Source organism: Sorex fumeus, unplaced genomic scaffold (assembly GCF_029834395.1).
Source record: "Sorex fumeus unplaced genomic scaffold, SorFum_2.1 ptg000093l, whole genome shotgun sequence".
In the NCBI taxonomy this organism is placed as follows: domain Eukaryota; kingdom Metazoa; phylum Chordata; class Mammalia; order Eulipotyphla; family Soricidae; genus Sorex; species Sorex fumeus.
In genome coordinates, this window is record NW_026606150.1 from 966764 (window position 1) to 986961 (window position 20198).

The window sequence follows — 20198 nt, forward strand, 5'->3', positions numbered from 1 at the left end:
TGCATAGTCAATTCAGAGTAATATCCTTTTTGTAGGGACACAAGAAGACAGTGAATGCTGTGCTTTTGTAACTTGGGAGTTAGTTGACTCCAAATGATATTCACCCCTGGGCATCTATTCTCTTAAGCCTCAGTTGCCCTTACTTCCTAGCACCCCAAAAGTAGGGTCCCGATGAGGGACTGGATAGACCCAGGGCAAACTGTGAGCTACCCTGGCATCGAAATGGGCCAGGCCAAAGTGGTATAATACTTAACTATAAGTTAAGAGCATGGTCATGGACAAACCCTGTCATGATCCAAAAAGTGACAACTGAATTAGGACCCTGCTAGGGTTAGGAAAGATTAATCTGGTCTGAGATCTATAGTGGGGTGTCCCACGGAGAGCCACCCTACAAGCTTCATGTATCTTTTACTGTGTCCATACAAAATAACTAATATTAAGAAGCAGGATTAAGATGTTAATTAAGTTGGGGGCTGGAGCAATAGCACAGCGGGAAGGGCGTTTGCCTTGCACGCAGCCAACCCAGGTTCGACTCCCAGCATCCCGTATGGTCCCTGAGCACCACCAGGAGTAATTCCTGAATGCAGAGCCAGGAGTAACCCCTGTGCATCGCCAGGTGTGACCCCCACCCCAAAAAAAGATGTTAATTAAGTTATTGGACTAAGGAAAGGAGAAACACCCCTAAGTGGCATTTTGCCCTTAAGCCTGATCAATCAGGTGGGTGATCAATCAGGAAGGGCTTTGATATGTTGATTGTGCTATCACCAACTGTGGAGAGTTGGAGAGAGACTAGAGAGAGACCAGAACAGCGAGTTGGAGCACAGAAAGACTAGCGAGAGGGACTGGAGGAGACAGTGTAAGGTCCCTTGGGACCCCGAGGGAAATTCCATGCTTGCTGTTTGCAGTCTCTGGAGTCTCTTTGTTGTTAAAGAGAGATCATGATCCTCGATCCTAACAACAGGAATGAGGGCAGGGTGAGACTGGAATGGGGAGCTAAGTGAGACTTGAACAGGCGCGTGGGGAGAATGGAATAGACAGCAACTGATGACCAAATATCCTGGTGGCCCTGTTCCCTCCTTCATGTGTTTGTTGGTGGCGGCTGCAGGCCTGGCTGGGGACGCAGCCGGCAGGGACCCCACAGAACACAGGTGGCGAGAGAGAGAGAGAGAGAGAGAGAGAGAGAGAGAGAGAGAGAGAGAGAGAGAGCCACAGGGTTTCCTGGTCATTCATGAATACACACCGCAGCACCCATATGGTCCCCTGAACTTCACCAGGAGTGATCCCTGAGCACCACTGGGGGTTGCCCAAGAACCCTAAAAAGGAAATCCTAAAATAAAAAATTAAGACCCTCCAACAAAGAGAGAAGCATGAAAGGAAAATGTGGTCCTAGGCATTGCTGGGTGCTGAGCAACGCCTAGGACATTGGAGGGGTGAGGAAGAAGTTTCCCTTTATTGTTCTAGGCAGACCCCTCAGGCAGGGAGCCTCTCCCTCTCTCTCTTCCTCTCCCTCTCCCCCACCCCAGAGAGAGGGAGGGGGAGAGGAGGGAGAGGGGGAGGGCGGGAGAGGAGGAGAGTGTTGTCTAAGAGGAAACAGACTTCTCCAGAAGGGGAAAGGCCAAAAGTGAATGCTGAAGTTGAAGAATGCACAAGAATTGTTTTTTAAAGTATTTTTTAAATTATTATTAATTTTTTCGTTTTGTTTTGTTTTTGGGCCATGGCTGGCTGTGCTCAGGGATCACTCTTGGCGGTGCTCGGGATCAGGTAGGGTGTGGGAATTGACCCCACTGACAAGGCAGATGCCCTTTTACTCACTGCACAATCGTTCCAGTCCTCACCCCCAAGAGTTGTTTTTCCCAAAAAAACCTATTTATTTTGTACTTTGCCTTTCATTACTGTCATTGCGTGTTCAGTGGTTACAACCTTGACCACAGTTTATAGATCTGATTTTGTGTTTTGTTTGGACCCTACCTGGTAGTGCTCAGGGACCACTCCAGGTGATGCTCTGGGGACCATACTGGGGTATGGTACTGGGGATTGACCGAAACCAGGTTTGATGTTTGTAAAGCAAGGTGGGTCTCTGCCCCCCATACATCTGTAAGATGATTAAATAAAAATTAAGGAAAAGTGCTCGCTCCGGCAGCACATATAGTAAAATTGGAATGATACAGAGAAGATTAGCATGACCCCTGCGTAAGGAGGACACGCAAATTTGCGAAACATTCCATATTTTTAGAAAAAAAAAAGAAAAGAAAAAGAAAAAACATTAAGGACAAGTTTAGAACTATAGCACAAATGTAAGGCCTTGCATGTGACCTCCCCAGATTTGATCCCTGGCACCACCTACACCCCCCACCCCAAGTCTGACAGGCGTCATCTCTGAGCACAGAGTCAGGAATAAGCCCTGAGCACAGTTGGGGGAGGCCCCAAAACAAACAAAAGAGGTTATCAAGAGGTCAAGAGATAGCCTTTCTCCATGCCAGACCTCTCTGCCTGCCCCAACTGAGTGACCAAGGTCCCCTCGTTGGTGACCAATGAAACCATGACCCCTGTCAGGACAGTGACGATTTTCTTTCCTTTGGACATGAGATATTCCCAGCGAGTAGGGCCACTTTCCAGTGGCCCTCAGGGGTCCATGGGTGCCGCCTCTGAGCCAGGACCCGCACGCCGACCTCACTCAGACTCCGGTACCACACGGGGGCCCTGGCAGTTGTGGTAAGTAGGATACATATTTCAACCCTATGGTGAGATAATATAACCATGTTCAGCAATTTTCTTTTACAGAGATATTTTTGATAATGCTCTAAGCAATATACAACAAAGGATTGTGTGCCTGCTAAAAGAGCAAGACTCGGGGAGCAGCTGGGAAAATGGGGGCAACAGTCGAGGGAAAGTTACTCAGGTGGTGGGATTGGATTGATGTTGGAACATCAAAATCCTGTAACAACGGTATTATGAACAACTTTGTCAACGACAATGTTTAAATAAAGTGTGTGTATACATATATGTGTGTATATATGTGTGTATATATACACACCACATATATGTATATATACACATATATACATATATACATGTACATATGTGTGTGTATGTATGTGTGTATATATATATATGTGTGTGTAGCATTGTGCTGTAGCACTATTATCCCGTTGTTCATCGATTTGCTCAAGTGGGCACCAATAACGTCTCCACTTGTCCCTCTTGTGTGCTAGTGTAGCCCAATGGCGTCTACTAGCTCCAGGAACACAAAGTGAGACTTGGTATTACTGTTTTTGGCATATCAAATATGCCACGGGGAGCTTGCCAGGTTCTGCCATGTGGGCGGGATACTCTCAGTAGCTTGCCAGGCTCTCCAAGAGGGAAGGAGGAATCGAACCCGGGTCGGCTGCGTGCAAGGCAAACGCCCTACCCACTGTGCTATGGCTCCAGCTCATATATGTATGTGTATATATATATGCGTACCATATATATATGTACATATATATATATATATATATATATATATATATATACACAACACCCAATTTCCCTCACAGCCAATTGCAAGCCGCCCGCAGGACTCAGCATCCTCCTAGCTACAGCACAGTGATACTCCCACACTAGTCCAGGCTGGTCCAGCATGCTGCTGGCTCCGGATATTCAAACATGGCCTTAGAGGGGTCAAGCCACATCCGTGTTGCCAAACTTATGGGTCAATTTGGTTCCAGAGCTTGTCTGTGGTGTCCCCTGGGCTCAACCCTCGAAAGGCTGAGGCCAGGGAATAGCAAGAGCTGCTCACACTAACCACTGATGGATTTGACTAGGACCTCCTTGTTCCAGGAGCCCTTCTTCTTTTTTTTTTCTTTTTTTGCTTTTGGGTCACACCCGGTGATGCACAGGAGTTACTCCTGGCCCTGCTCTCAGGAATTACACCTGGTGGTGCTCAGGGGACCATATGGGATGCTGGGAATCGAACCTGGTAGGTCGGCCACATGGAAGGCAAACGCCCTACCTGAGTCCCCCAAAGCCCTTCTGCACCACCTCCCTCGTCTGGCCTTTCCCAGAGGTATTTTTGTTTGTTTGTTTGTTTGTTTTAATCAAACTATTGACAACATTTTTTTTCTTTTTTGGGTCACACCCGGCGAAGCACAGGGGTTACTCCTGGCTCTGCACTCAGGAATCACTCCTTGCCCTGCTCGGGGGGGGCACCATATGGGATGCTGGGAATCGAACCTGGGTTGGCCGTGTGCAACGCAAACACCCTACCCGCTGTGCTATTGCTCCAGCCCCGCCTCCCAGAGGTTTTATGTTTGGAATCAAAAAGGAGGGAGCCTTTGGCGGACTTCTTTAGCTTGATACTAAGTGCGGAAGGTCTTTTTCCATAGCCTTGCATGGAGGGCTTGCTTGTTTCTTTCTTGTTTTTCAGGTGCTCAATCCCTGGCACCTCACATGGTCCCGTGAGTACCTCCAGGAGTGACCCCTGGACACAGAGCCAGGAGTAGTCCCTGAGTATGGCAGAGTATGGCCCTTCCCCAAGATAAGAGAAGTCGCTCGTGTTCCGGAACAGGCCGCTGCCTTCTTGCTCAGCCAGTCACCTACTAATGTTCACTTTGGTTGCCTCTGGCCACCCTGTTATCAATGCCAAGTGTGCCACCTGAGCCTGAGGACAGCAGGTGGAGCACTTGCACACCTTATATGGTCCTCAGAGCCCTGCCAGGAGTGATCCCTGAGTACAGAGCCCTGAGCTCCACACGGTGCGGCCCCTAAGACCACTAAGTGTGGGCTTTGGTTTGTTTTCAATGGAATCCTGGGTGCTTGCTAGGCCTGACCTTTCCTCTTTCAAGTCCAGGCGTTTTGGCATCCAAACATAAGGCACCCAAATCCCTGCTTAGGACTGACTGAAGCTGGGATTTGGCGCCCATCTGCCGAGGGTCCCGCTTGGGGCAGAATCCAGCCACCAGCCCATTCAGGGGGAGCACCTCGGGCCTGACAGGAACTCTGGTTTGTGACCTCCAGATGCAGCGTCCACTGCCTCGGTCAGCACGTGGAGAGACGGGGTAGGGAAGATGAGCTGCATTTGGGGTGGAGAGAGGGGTACCGGCAGGCAGCCGGGAGCAGGGAAACTTTGCCATAAAGCCATTCTTTGTGTCATAGCCACAAGACTGGGGGGGAGTGAGGGGGATGGAGTATTGTACAGCGGGGAGGGTGCTGGCCTTGCCTGTGATCAGTCCGGGTTTGATCCTGGCATCCTCTATGGGCCTCTGAGCACTTCCAGGAGTGATTCCTGGGTGCAGAACCAGGAGTAAGCCCTGAGCACTGTCGGGTGTAGCCCCCAAACAAAACAGCACAAGCCAGGAGATTGGGTGAGATGCTGAGAGAGGAGAGAGGAGCGAGACCCGAATCCCAGGGCCTCCCCACTCCCATTACAAGAGAAGGCACCAGGCCAGGGGTCTTTGTCCTTCTGCTCCCCAGAGCACCCTAAGAGCTCAGGGTCTGCTCAAAATTAGTTAAGGGGCTGGAGCGATAGTACAGCAGGTAGGACATTTGCCTTGCTAGCCTTCGTCAACCCAGATTCGATCCCCGGCATCCCATAGGGTCCACCTGAGCACCGCCAGGAGTAAAACGCCTGAGTGCAGAGCCAGGAGTAACCCCTGAGCATCGGCTGGGTGTGACCCAAAAAGAAAAAAAAAAAGTTGTTACGAGGCCGGAGTGATAGTACAGCGGGTAGGGTGTTTGCCTTGCCTGTGGTCAACCCAGGTTTGATCCCCGGCATCCCATAGGGTCCACCTGAATACCACCAGGAGTAACGCCTGAGTGCAGAGCCAGGAGTAACCCTGAGTATTGCCGAGTGTGACCCAAACACACACACACACACACACACACACACACACACACACACAAAATAGTTGTTAAAGGGCCGAAGTGATAGGATAGCAGGCAGGGCACTTGCCTTGCACATGGCTATCCAGGGTTCGATTCCTATCATTCAACATGGTCTCCCGGGCACCGCCAGGAGTAATTCCTGAGTGCAGAGCCAGGACTCAGTCCTGAGCTTCACCTCATGTGGCCCAGAAGGACAAGACTGGGGCTGGGGAGTTCAAGATGGGAGAAGCATTCCAAATTATGTCAAGGTGAGTATGAGAGGTAAAACGGAGTTGAAAGTGGAAGACAGGGGCTGTAGAGACAGCACAGCGGGTAGGGCGTTTGCCTTGCACGTGGCCGACCCAAGTTCGAGTCCCAGCATCCCATATGATCCCCTGAGCACCGCCAGGAGTAATTCCTGAGTGCAAGAGCCAGGAGGGACCCCTGTGCATTGCTGGGTGTGAGCCGAAAAGCAAAAAAAAAAAAAAAAAAAAAAAAAGTGGAAGACAGTTCTCTCTCTCTCCCATCAAAGAAAATACATTTCTCCCTGGTGGGGGGAAAAATGACAATTTTGCAGACAGATCCCTCCAGAAATCACTCAGAAATGATTTAAAATAGGGTGGCAGGGGTTTGAGAGTTAGAGATGAGTCACTTGCTCTGCAGGTGGTCAACCCAGGTTTAACTCCTGGCACCTCACATGGTCCTGTGAGTACCCCCAGGAGTGACCCCCGAGCACAGAGCCAGGAGTAGCTCCTGAGCATGGCAGAGTACCGCCCTCCCCCCAGGTAAGAAAAGAGAAGTTGATGGAACAGGATAGGATTTAAAAGGATAAGCTAGGAGGAGGTAAAATAAAATGGAATGGTTCCCAGAGGAGGAAGAAGTGGGTGGGCAGAAAGGGTAGGGGTCAGTCTTGTAGGGTTGGTACTGTTTGATGGACACAGACACACACATGCCGAGAAGGTCGAAGATCACTCTTGAAATTACCCAACATTGAAACATAACAACCAAGCAATCGACTTTATTTTTTTTTTGCTTTTTTTTGGGTCACACCCAGCAATGCTCAGGGGTTACTCCAGGCTCTGCACTCAGGAATTATTCCTGGCAGTGCTTGGGGGACTATACAGGATGCCGGGGATTGAACCTGAGTCAGCCGCATGCAAGGCAAACGCCCTACCCGCTGTGCTAGCTATCACTCCGGCCCCTAGACTTCCTTTAAAAGGATGGTGAGGTAGTACAGTGGGGAAGACATTTGCCTGGCCTGGATTTGCTCCCCAGCATCCCATATGGTCCCCTGAGCCCTGCCAGGCGTGATCCCTGAGCACAGAGAGCCAGGAGTCAGCCCTGGGCATGGCTAGGTGAGGTTCCTGAGAAGAGGCAAAATTGAGCTTTCACTGCAGGTAAACAGAAGAGGCATCTGGGGAAGCCAAATAAATCCTGGGGTCCCAAGGAGCCAGCCCGGCCTGAGTCCCAGCCCAGGTGTGGTCAGCCTGGAGGGGGAACAGGAAGGACAGGACCCCGGAGCGATGGGCAGGAGATGGCTCGGGCCCGGCCAGAGCCCAGCAGCTCATTTCATGCTTCTCTTCCTTCTCTGTCTTCACAGGGTAGTGGGTGAGATAAACTCGCCTCCCAGAAGGGCTGGAGGAGGAGGGGCTATGGCGCAGCCTGGCCAACCAGGGCCTGTGCTAATCATTAAGCCTCAGGAGACCTCAGTGTGTACCTGTGATTTGTGGGGAATCGATTAGCAGGTGAGCCGAGAGGTGGCCCCAGGCTTCACAACCCCACCCTCTCAGCCGACACTGGCCAGGGCCCCCTGGGCGTGGGTCCATCAGGGAACATGTCTACACCCCCTCCCAAGGTCCACCTGTGCTTCTGCCTGGACAAAGGCAGCAGTATAAGGGCATTCCTGCTTGCTGGGCACCAGGTGCTCACAAAGTATCCGGATGTCCTAGGCCAGTGGCCCAAGGCGGAACAGTCAGAAACTCTGAATCTGACGTTGCAGAGGCCAGGAGGCCCTGAGGGGCTTCACAGTTCAGATAAGGGGGTTAGGGAGAGGCTGTGTGTGGGAGGGTCACAGGCAAGTCATTCTCGGGGACTTTGCATGCCAGCCTGCCTGAGGACAGCACACTCAGAGTCAAAACACGCTTCCCCTCGGTCCAGTCACCCAGCCGCTTCCAGATGGCTGCGGTCATCCTCAGGTGGACCCGGCACCTCTGGCCTCTGGCCCTGTGGAAGACCAACTGGCCCCACTCCTTTGAGAAAGAGGCAAACTGTCTTGGACCCTGGCGCCCAGGGTTTGGTGAGCCCCTTTGACAGATAAGGCGGAGGAACATTCTCATTGCAGAAAAGGAGTATGTGTGCAAGTGAGCTTGGCAGGAGCAGAAGTGTGCAAGGGAGCTTGGAAGGAGCAGAAGTGTGCAAGGGAGCTTGGAAGGAGGCAGGCAAACGCCCTATCCACTGTGCTGTTGCTCCAGCCCCTAGATCCAAATTTCTTATTGGAAAAAGTTGACTGGGCCTAACATCAGACGTTCTCTTGGGCGTCAGAATCTGTACTGTTTAGCAAGGGCCACGGGGCTGGAACCAAAAAGCAGAAATGAGATTAGAGCTCTGTGAAAACAGTTGCATTTTTTAAAAATGAGAAATTAGGCTCTTCTACAAATAACAAATATGGAGCGATAGCACAGCGGGTAGGGCGTTTGCCTTGCATGCGACCGACCTGGCCAACTCGGGTTCGATTGCTCTGCCCCTCTCGGAGAGCCTGGCAAGCTACTGAGAGTATCTCGCCCACATGGCAGAGCCTGGCAAGCTACCCATGATGTATTCGATATGCCAAACACAGTAACAACAAGTCTCACAATGGAGACGTTACTGGGCCTGCTCGAGCAAATCGATGAACAACGGGAGGACAGTGCTACAGTGATACAAATAACAAGGTACAGAAGTCATCACAATTAAATCAAAGAAGGTTTTCTTGTGCTTCAAGATTTTCTTATGCTGATATGTCTAAATATACATAGCTGATTTTTTTCTGCATTGGGTTATTAGAATATCTGACCTGGAAAATCTTGTGAATTGAAATAATTATGGTACATAAAAACAGGTTCAAAGAGTAATGGTTTACTTTAAAACATGGGTTCTAGAGTTATAAAATTGGCTGCAAAACTTCGATCCTATTTCAGTGTTTAAAGGATGTCAGGCTTTCCTGCTGGAATTTCAGACCAGCCTCAAGATTTCTTACCGAAGGAAAAAGAAAAAGTCACTTTAACATTCAAGGGTGAAGAACAGCCCCTTTGGCTTAAGCAGTTTCTGAGAATAGAGAATTGAGTGAGAAATGTAGAAAATAACTAATCAACTTTTTTAGACTGTATTATTAATCTGCAGAATAGACGCAAATGCATACAATTAATAAGATAATTGTATTTCATGTAAGCTTTGTCACCTAGTCTTGACCTTAAAGGTAAAGGTAAAGGCCCTCCCGTTGATCGTCGATTTGCTCGAGCGGGCCCAGTAACGTCTCCATTGGAGACTTTGTTGTTACTGTGTCTGGCATATCGAATACTCTCGGTAGCTTGCCGGGCTCTCCTAAGAGAACTTTATCCACAGGTGTGAAATCCTTACTGTTCACGGTTATCTTTGTAAGTGTGTTAACCCTTTTATATCTATGTTTTCCTAGAAATCAAAATTCTAAAGATGAAACTTTTTTGTATGTTCTGGTTAATTCCTAATAGGAAGTGAACTTTTTACTTTTTAATTTTTTTTTTTTTTTTGCTTTTTGGGTCACACCTGGTGATGCACAGGGTTACTCCTGGCTCTGCGCTCAGAAATTACCCCTGGCGGTGCTCAGGGGACCATATGGGATGCTGGCAATTGAACCCGGGTCGGCCGCGTGCAAGGCAAATGCCCTACCCGCTGTGCTATTGCTCCAGCCCCTAGGAAGTGAACTTTTGCCAAGAGTAATATGTTTTCACTGTATCACTGTCATCCCGTTGGTCGTCAAATTACTCGAGCGGGGGCCAGTAACGTCTCTGTTCCTCCCAGCCTAGAGATTTTAGCAGCCTCTTCTTACTTGTCTTTTCCCAACAATTGGAGGCTCTTTCAGGGTCAGGAGAATGAGATCTATTGTTGTTACTGTATTTGGCATGTCGAATTCGCCACGGGGAGCTTGCCAGGCTCTGCCCGTATGGGCGAGATACTCTCGGTAGCTTGCCGGGCTCTCAGAGAGGCATAAATGAGTAGGAAGTGTCTAATAATGTGTCTCCCAGTCCGGAAGGCTGCCTGGAGCGTGGTGGTGGTTGGGCAGTGGAGGTTGGCTGCCCGGGCTGGGTCCCTTGGGGTGGGGAGGGCTCTCACCCACCCCACAGCCTGGCGCGGAGTCCGGTGGCATGGTTCTGGGAGCCTCCTTTTATACTTCCGTCTGGGAGCAGCATCCGTGAGTTCCAGAGGGTGACTGATGAGGAGATTATCTCTGCGGGCAGTGTGTGGCTTATGGATGTGGTCCCTGAGTCACCAGAGACTGGGGGAAGCAGGCAGAGGATCTCTGTTCGGAGTCCCGTTGAGTCCAGAGTCCAAGGTCACAAAGTTCCGCATTATCTGGGTTCCGTGGGACTTCATTCTTGCGTGAGGCTCATTCTTGTGTAAGGGACCCAGTCCCAGCAGCCAACCTCCACTGTCCAACCACCGCCACGCTCCAGGACACTTTCCGGACACTCAAGCCAAGCCTCATCCAAGAATATTTTAAGATAATTAATTGAGAGAATCTTAAAATCTTTTGAATACCTATAGAACTGATTTAATGCTTTTTTTTTTTCTTTTTGGGTCATACCCAGCGATGCTCAGAGTCAGGAATAACTCCTGGTGGTGCTTGGGGAACTATATGGGATGCTGGGGATTGAACCCAGGTCAGCTGCTACCCGCTATACTATCGCTCTGGCCCCTGATTTAATGCTTTTGAAAGAGTACTGCAGAGTACAGTTTTGTCACGCTAAATGAGATGATCATTTGCAACTTGTGTCCAACCTGTAAGATGTGACTATAAGGAGTTAAGATGTATATTTTAAGTATCGTTTGCATCACTTCTGTTTAAGTAGCATTGTAGCACTGTCCTCCCGTTGTTCAATTTGCTCAAGCAGGCCCAGTGACGTCTCCATTGTGAGACTTGTTGTTACTGTTTTTGGCATACCGAATATGCCATGAGGAGCTTGCCAGGTTCTGCCATGTGGGCAGGATACTCTCCATAGCTTGCTGGGCTCTCCGAGAGGGATGGAGGAATTGAACCCAGGTCGACCGCATGCAAGACAAATGCCCAACCCGCTGGGAGGATGGAGACAGCAGTGAGAAAAAGAAAAGTATTCTGTTGAAATGAAACTGGTTTTGAAATGGAATGAAGAAATGTTACCGGACAGAATGAATATAAAGGAATATGTAGAAGGTCTGAGGTGGTGTTTTAAAGAAACTGGATTGTTTAAAGTTCTGGATTGTTAAAGTTCTCCTTTAACAAAAAATCAAACTGGATTGTTAAAGTTCTCCTTATATAATTAAATTATATCTGCAGAATTGTTCTAGTATCTTTTTGGCAAGATCTATAGAAAAATATTAGATGGATGGTCTTGACTCCTGTTACAGTGCTCTTAGACAATTGGACAGGAAATCCAGGGACTAAATGGATTAAACATGATGTTAATCTATACATTCTATTTCTACAGATCTTGGTGCTTCTTTTAACTAGGACCCATGGCAAATGGGTATAATGCATCTTTTTGTGAGTAATGTGAAATACTAGTTTTTCTCTCTTCTTTGCACCTTCAGTATGTTTTTTGATGCTTATGGCACTATATTTGTTTGCATAAACCCAAAAAGAAAGTGTTTCCTCTCTGTAATAGAGTCTATTTCCCATGCAGACAGGAAAACCAGCTATGGGGCCCCAAAGCCCTTTCTTAGGAAAACAAAGTCAAAGGGATTGTTTAAATGACAGGAGAAGATGTTTTTCCCTTTTTTTTCCCCTTAAATTTTTATTAGTGAAACACCATGAGGTACAGCTGTAGACTTACAAATTTTTTATTTTTCCCCTTTTTAAAAATTTTTAAAAATTTTTTTATTGAATCACCGTGAGCTACAGTTACAATCTTTCATGTTTGATTTTCAATCATACAATGACCAAATACCCATCCCTCCACCAGTGCACATTATCCACCACCAAAGTCCCCAATATTCCCTCCCTTTCCAACCCTTCCCCTGCCTTCATGCAGACAATTTCCCCCATACTCTCTCTCTACTTTCGGGCATTATGGTTTGCAATACAGATACTGAGAGGTTATCACGTTTGGTCCTTTATCTGCTTTCACCACACATCTCCCATCCCGAATGATTCCTCCAACCATCCTTGTCTCAGTGATCCGTAGGAGAAGATATTTGACAGGTGCTGTTAGATGTACCTACCAGCCTTGGAGAGACCCTGCAGCAGGGCAGCTCAAGGAAGGACTGGAAATTGATTCTGCTATGGAAAATGAAGAACCTTAGGGTCTGCAATGACTGGCCCAGCCTGGGTCCTGCTCTCTGCGTCAAGAAAAACCTGGGGCAGGTGAGTCCAGTGCCTGCCCAAACAGAGCCCCGGCAGTCACCATGCTCACGTACTCCACTGCTTGGGGCGAGCTTCACCCAGAAATTGATCTGTGGAAAAACTCAGGTATCCAAGTGTTATGACTGAAATCTCCAGGCTCTCATGGGATGAGCTGGAATCTCCAGCTCTCAGCTCTAGCCCCCACCAACCCCCATCTTCCTGTTCTTCTAGAAGCCTGACAGTCATGCCCTTGAGCTGCCTCTGGATGCCAACTAAACTCATTAACTGGCCGTGATCCAGAGACTCATATATAAATCTCAAAAGAGATCAACAAGTTGCAGAGATGTTTCCAGACCTCAAGCCATGCCCTTCGGGTCAAGGTCACCCAAAGGTACTATCCAGTTAAAAATTTAACTCCAGTTCTAGCACTGCACGGTAGCACTCTCCTCCCATTGTTCACCGATTTGCTCGAGCGGGCACCAGTAATGTGTCACAACAAATTGTTGTTACTGTTTTTGGTGTATCGAATACATCACGGGGAGCTTGTCAGCCTGTAACACTGCATTAAAAAAATTTGAATTCCTGGGGCTGGAGCGATAGCACAGCAGGTAGGGCATTTGCCTTGCACGTGGCTGACCCGGGTTCGATTCCCAGCATCCCATATGGTTCCCTGAGCACCGCCAGGAGTAATTCCTGAGTGCAGAGCCAGGAGTAACCCCTGTACATCGCTGGGGGTGACCCAAAGAGCAAAAAAAAAAAAATTGAATTCCTGGAGTATGCGGCTGCATTCGCGGCTACACGGCATCTCAAATTCCGCACCACTGATAAACCAGGAGTAACACACCACGCCACATTGGATGGGATCTAAGTAGAAGGCAACCAATCTCGATGAAGAAAATATAAACTGGGGACTGGAGTGATAGCATAGTGGGTAGGGCGTTTGCCTTGCATGCAGCTAACCCAGGTTCGATTCCTAGCATCCCACATGGTCCCCTGAACACTGCCAAGGGTAATTCCTGAGTACAGAGCCAGGAGTGACCCCTGTGCATTACCGGGTGTGACCCAAAAAGCAAAAAAAAAAAAAAATGGCCAGAGAGGTGTCCAAGGTGTTACTTAGAGAAATAATACCTAGATTTGCCTTATTCAACTCGCTCCAGAGTGACAGTGAAACTTCTTTTACTTCTAAAATAGCCCAGGATAGGGGTACAGTGCTTCCAGCAGGTCAACTATATCCACGGGGCATTCATTCATTCAAAGTGGCATTCCTGGGAGCCGGACCGATAGTACAGGGGTAGGGTGTTTGCCTTGCACGCTGCTGACCCGGGTTCGATCCCTGGCATCCCATATGGTCCCCCAAGCACTGCCAGGAGTAATTCCTGAGCACAGAGCTAGGAGTAACCCCTGAGCATAGCTGAGTGTGACCCAAAAAGGAAAACCAAAAAAAAAACAAAACCAAGTGGTATCCCTCAGTCTGATTATTCTGATCTTTTTCTTTCAGATATTAATAACTTCAGAGGCCCAACCAGTTCATTGCCTGGGACCCATTAGAACGAAGGTAGGATGAAATTTCCATGGTCCTTTGCCAGTCAGCAGGCAGTCCAGAAGATAACCCTCAACCACTAACCCTGTTAACATTTCACTGTATCACTGTCATTCCATTGATCATTGAATTACTCGAGCGGGCACCAGTAATGTCTCTATTTCTCCCAGCTCTGAGATTTTAGCAGCCCCTCCTTACTCGTCTTTTTCCAACGATTGGAGGCTCTTTCAGGGTCAAAGGAATGAGACCTGTTATCGTTACCGTATTTGGCATATTGAATACGCCACAGGGAGCTTGCCAGGCTCTGCCCGTGTAGGCGCGATACTTTCGGTAGTTTGCCGGGCTCTCTGAGAGGCATATATTTATATATTTTTCTCTATGATTTGTTGCCTACTGTCTGAACCCCATCAGATATGGTGTAGTATTTGTGAAAATGGGTAGGAAGTGTCTTATAATGTGTTGCGTGGCCACAAAGCGGCTGTGTGTTCCAGAAAGTGGCCTGGAGCATGGTGGTGGTTGGGTAGTGGAGGTCGGCTGCCAGGGCTGGGTCCCTTGGGGTGGGGACGGCTCTCATCCGCCCCACAGTCTGGCGCAGAGTCCTGTTATCATTAAAGGTAGGGAAATATCTAGAGGGGAATATGATGTAGGCAGGAAAAGGGCCCCATAGCAATGGAATTCTTGGGAAATAATAAAAACCAAGAGGAGCCGGAGAAATAGGAGAGCAGGGAGGGCTTTTGCCTTGCACATGGCGGACCTGGGTTCAATTCCCGGCATCCCATATGGTGCCCCGAGCACCGTCAGGAGTAATTCCTGAGTGCAGAGCCAGGAGGAACCCCTGAGCATGGCAAAAAATCAAAATATAAATAAATAAAAATTAAAAAAAATAAAAACCAAGAACAGCAAAATTGCAAAGGACACAGGCACTCAGGCCTGAAAAGATTCAGAGAAGGCTGAACACCCAGTCTGAGAGAAGTTCCAGGAGGAACAAAGCCCCAAAAGATGACCTGGAGGGGCTGGAGAGATAGCACAACAGGTAGGGCGTTTGCCTTGCACACAGCCGACCCTGGTTCGATTCCCTGCATCCCATAGGGTTCCCTGAGCCCCACCTGGGGTAATTCCTGAGTGCAGAGCCAGGAGTAACCCCTGTGCATTGCCGGGTGTGACCCAAAAATAAATAAATAAATAAACAAAAGATGACTTGGAGATTTACAAAAAAAAAAAAAAACCACCCTAGGCTGAAAGAAATGATTTCCTCTGGACAGATCTGAGTGGATGGACACCCTGCCTGCTACCTCTCATGGGCCCCCGAGTTTCCCTCATTCTGCTACTACTAACGACGGCCCATACTTGTTTAATGTTCTTGCCAAAAACATCAGCACATGCCTAGGAGCTATCAAGCTCCTGGTGTTACGCTCGCAGACTCATTACCAGCCCTTAAGCTTAGAAGAGGAACCCATAAAACAGCCAGTGTTTTTCCGACGGGCACATGACTGGAGTAGGGAATGTGGAAAACTCACCCTCTTGAGAAAGAGGCAGATTCGGATCCTGGTGATCAGAGCGTAAGGCCCTTTGATAGATAAGATGGAAGCAGGAGAACAGGATGTGCTCAAGGGAGCTTGGCAGGCAGCAGGACATGTTCGAGTGAGCTTGGCAGGCGGCAGGGTGTGTGCAAGTGAGCTTGCAAGGAAGCAGGGTGTGTGCTCCTCTGGCAAGGGGAAGGTCTTATGCTCACCTGCAGCGAACTAGGATGCACAACGCAGCTGGATCATCAAAAGCGTAGCCTATTGCTAATTTTTTTACCCCCTGCATTAATCTGTATTTTAATTATTACCTGATTACTGCGTTTTTTTTTTTTTTCTTTTTGGGTCATACCCAGCAATGCATAGGGGTTACTCCTGGCTCTGCACTCAGGAATCACTCCTGGCACTGCTCGGAGGACACTAGGGGATGCCGGGAATCGAACTTGGGTCAGCCGCGTGCAAAGCAGCGCCTTCCCTATCAAAGGGGCCCATGCTCTGACCACAGGATACAAACCTGCCTCTTTCTCAAGAGGGAGAGGGCAGTTGGTTTTCCTATGTTAATCAGTGAATTGCTTACCTATTGTCCTGCTCATAGTCAGTATTTTGTAATCAATCGATTGCTTTGTTAACTGCTTATCTGTATCCGGGAATGGGCAGTGAACCGGGTGCATAAGGACCTGGGAAAGACAGTTTGGGGTGTTGCCCTCCCCCCTGTTCCAATTCTGGCCACAGAGAGGCCAGTCACTGATCAGCAAATGAAGAATCCGACTTCAACTTTGCCGAGTATGCCTCGCCACTTCTGCCTATAACACCCCCCTGAGGCCCCAAAGTATGGAAGAGAACATCCCAGCGGGCAGATGGGCCTCACTCAGGCCATGTTGGTATTTGCTGTCTCAGCTCAGGGCAGGGGCAAAGACCCGACTGTGGGCTCCCCTCCCAGGGACCAGCACAGCCCCAGTATCTTGGGGCAAAGTCTGCAGTGCTGTCCTGGGTCCCTTTAGGGGCCTCACCCATCCTCAGGGTTCCCACTGTCCATCGCCGGAACCACAGGAAGGTTTTGTTTTGTTTGTGGCCACGCCCGGTGATACTCAGGGCTTACTCCTGGCTCTGTGCTCAGGAATCAATGCTGGTGGTGCTCGGGGTGACCCTATGGGATACTGGGAATCGAACCCGGATCAGCTGCATGCAAAGTAGCGCCGCTGTGTGATCGCTCTGACCCTGAGATCCCCCTGGCTTCGGCAGCAGCTCGTGGCTCTCAGATCAACTCAACACCCACCTGTACACACCATTAGGGGCACCTGGCAGCCCCCACCCCCACCCCCAATTCAGAATGGACATCAAAGGAAGCATCCATGCTCAGAACTCTAAGACGTCTTGTCTCCAAAGCCAAGGACAGCCTTGCTGGTTTGGAACCTCCCGGAATTGGACAGTGACTCCTTCCACTCCTCCTTCACTTTCCCAGCATGACTGGGAAATGCTCTTTGAGGCTGCAGGTGGGGGGTCTTGGAAGAAGGAGCCTCAGTTTCCCCTTGGCTGTTGCTGCAAGTCACTTCATCGTGACTGTCTGCATCCTTTGTTAGAAACATTCCTGCAAATTCCCCCGGACTCTTCCTGAGACGGGGGAAGTTTACACTCTCCCAAGACCAGGAATTCTGCCCCAGACCTTGGGCTCACAGGAGACTAAGACAATGAGAGCAAATCTGGGCCAATGATGAAATATACAACCCAAAAGGACTTCAACAAGCAGACAAAAGTGGGAACGGAGCAATAGCACAGTGGTAGGGCATTTGCCTTACAAGCGGCCAACTTGGCCGACCCAAGTTCAATTCCTCCGCCCCTCTCGGAGAGCCCGGCAAGCTACTGAGAGTATCTCGCCTGCACGGCAGAGCCTGGCAAGCTCCCCGTGATGTATTCGATATGCCAAACACAGTAACAACAAAGTCTCCAATGGAGACGTTACTGGGCCCGCTCGAGCAAATCGACGAACAACGGGAGGGCCTTTACCTTTACCTTTATATCTCAACAACACAAATGGGCCAAAGTTAACAGGACTTCTGTCCATACTTCTCTGTTTACTTTGATAACTAATATAAAGATCCAGTTTTCCTGCCCAAACCCCACAAAACAGCCACACTTAATGTAGTCCTATACTGAGGTTTTTCCCCTGCTGGGAAACTTTCTTTCTCTTCTATTTTCCAAGGACTGGAGCGATAGTACAGTCAGGAGGGCATTTGTCTTGCATACGGTCACCCTGGGTTCGATCCCCGGCATCCCATATGGTTCCCTGAGCACCACCAGCAGTCAGGAGTAAGCCCTGAGCATCTCCGGGTGTGACCCAAAAAGTGTATCTATCTATCAATCAATCTATCTCTCTGTCTATATTCGGATAAACATCTCTATTTTCTGACTCGAAGTCCGAGCATCTTTATGACTCAATCCTTGAAAATATTGGAGAGGGGCTGGAGCGATAGCACAGCGAGTAGGGCGTTTGCCTTGCACGTGGCTGACCTGGGCTTGATTCCCAGCATCCGATAGGCTCCCCTGAGTACCACCAGGAGTCATTCCTGAGTGCAGAGTCAGGAGTGTGACCCCAAAAGCACTGTAGCACTGTCTGTAAGACTGTCCTCCTGTTGTTCATCGATTTGCTCCAGTGGGCCCAGTAATGTCTCCACTGTAACTTGTAAACACTGTAACTTGTTACTGTGTTTGGCATATCCAATACGTCACGGGGAGCTTGCCAGGCTTTGCCGCATGGGACAAGACTATCAAGCTACTCTCGGTAGCTTGCCGGGCTCTCTGAGAGGGGTGGAGGAATCGAACCTGGGTTGACCAGGTCGGCTGCATGCAAGGCAAAGGCCCTTCCCACTATGCTATCACTCCAGCCCACCTCAAAAACAAAAAATATACATATATATATATATATATATATATATATATATATATGGGAACCAGGACCCTTGGGTGAGCCCTGAGGCATGCCACCCTTTTCCTGCATCAGTGCATTCATCTCCCTCTTTAAGGATGCCTGGGAGGGGGCAGAAGTGTGGCCAGGTCAGCCCGCAGACCAGGTCGCATGAGAGAAGCCAGAGGTCCACACTGCCAGGCACAGCACCAGTGGGCAGCCTGGAACTCCTCTGTCCTTGCTCCTGCTGTTGTCCCAGGTTCCTGTCCCTCCTTGTCTGCCACCCCAGCCTGTGATGCCGGATTTTCCCAGAAGTACCATAGGGGGAGGGGGCCCACCTACCTGCCTACATTGGAATGGCCAGGGAGAAAATGCAGACAGTTAAGCAGAGGTTGCCAGAGAGCCAAGGGGGACGGGGACAGGAGATAGGACGTGTCTGCTTCTGGGGTGCTCCAGGTTTCCTTTTTGGGGTGATGACAATGTGTTGGGGTTAAATGGAGGGGGAGGAGGCACATCATGGTCAATGCTCTACCTACCAGTGAAAACTGCTGACCTGGAGGTTTTGAAGAGACAAACGTCAGGCCAGAGCGTGACTCAGTGGCAGCAGAGTCTCCTGCCCCTGCGCCTGGTTGTCCTCGCCAGGGCCCCCTTGGAGGGGGGTGGGTTGAGTTTCCCTCCCTGCCCCGAGCAGAGCTCCAACAGCCGAAGACCTACAGAACCAGCCACCACCATGCTGAGACCACTCTCCACACGCATGAAGGTACCGGTAGAGGAACAAAGGCATGCGGGTCCCGGGGCTGAGATCTTCAAGCCTACTCGGATCGGAGCTGAGCATCCTCCACCCAGATCCTTCATCTTCCAGTAGGCAGGGGTCACACTCACCAACTGGCCCCCTGGCGCCATGTAATCCCATCAACAGCCAAGACCCAGAGACTATAAAACCCAGCTCCCGGAAGAAGACATCTTATTATCTCATTCTTACTTTGGACAACCTGGCAGGCTACCGAATGTTACCTGCCCACACGGCAGAGTCTGGCAAACTCCCCATGGCATACCCAATATGCCAAGTGCCAGTAACAATGATGGGTCTCATTCTCCTAACCCTGAAAGAGCCTTGAATATGGCACTTTTTAAAATCTCAGGGCTAGGACGAAGGAGACGTTACTAGGGCCTGCTTGAGGCAATCGACGAACAACAGGATGATCATGATCGTGAAACGTCAGGGCGGAGCATGACTCAGTGGCAGCACACGTGCCAGGTGTGGTGAGACCCGGGGCTCAGACCCTGACACCCCCAAGCGGAGCCCTGCTGACCCCAAGCACCACGGGCCTTGATTTCTTGGTTTGGGAGGTGATCCCCTCACCCCAAAAATGATAACTGAAATGAACCAAGGAATATAGATAGTCACAGTCTTGTAAAAAAGGAAAAAGAGGGGTGAGTGGGAGAAAAAAGTGGGGAGCTGGGGGGGCGGGAACTTGCCTCTCGGGTTGATTAGAAGGAAGCGTGAAGGCTCGCTTGTCTGTTTCTGTCTTGCTTTACTTTTATTTATTATTTATTTGTCTCTGTTTCTTTGCCGGCTAATTTCTTCTTTGGAGAAACGTGTGTTGTCTCTTGAACACATATACCTCCTCTTTCTCTCCTCTCATGGTATTTTTGTTTGTTTGTTGTTGTTTTTTGTTTTTGCTTTTTGGGTCACACCCCGCAATTCTCAGGGGTTACTCTTGGCTCTGTACTCAGGAATTACTCCTGGCAGTGCTTGGGGGACCCTATGGGATGCTGGGGATCGAACCGGGGTCGGCCGCCTGCAAGGCAAACACCCTCCCCGCTGTACAGACTATCGCT

The 20198-nt window shown here is 49.4% G+C and overlaps 1 non-coding gene across 1 annotated transcript; it reads left to right on the forward strand.

Annotated features, from left to right (window-relative positions):
- Positions 1-2124: 2124 nt before the first annotated feature.
- Positions 2125-2231, forward strand: LOC130040087 (U6 spliceosomal RNA). The gene has a single exon (XR_008794984.1). It is a non-coding gene; the product is annotated as a U6 spliceosomal RNA (small nuclear RNA).
- Positions 2232-20198: the final 17967 nt, after the last annotated feature.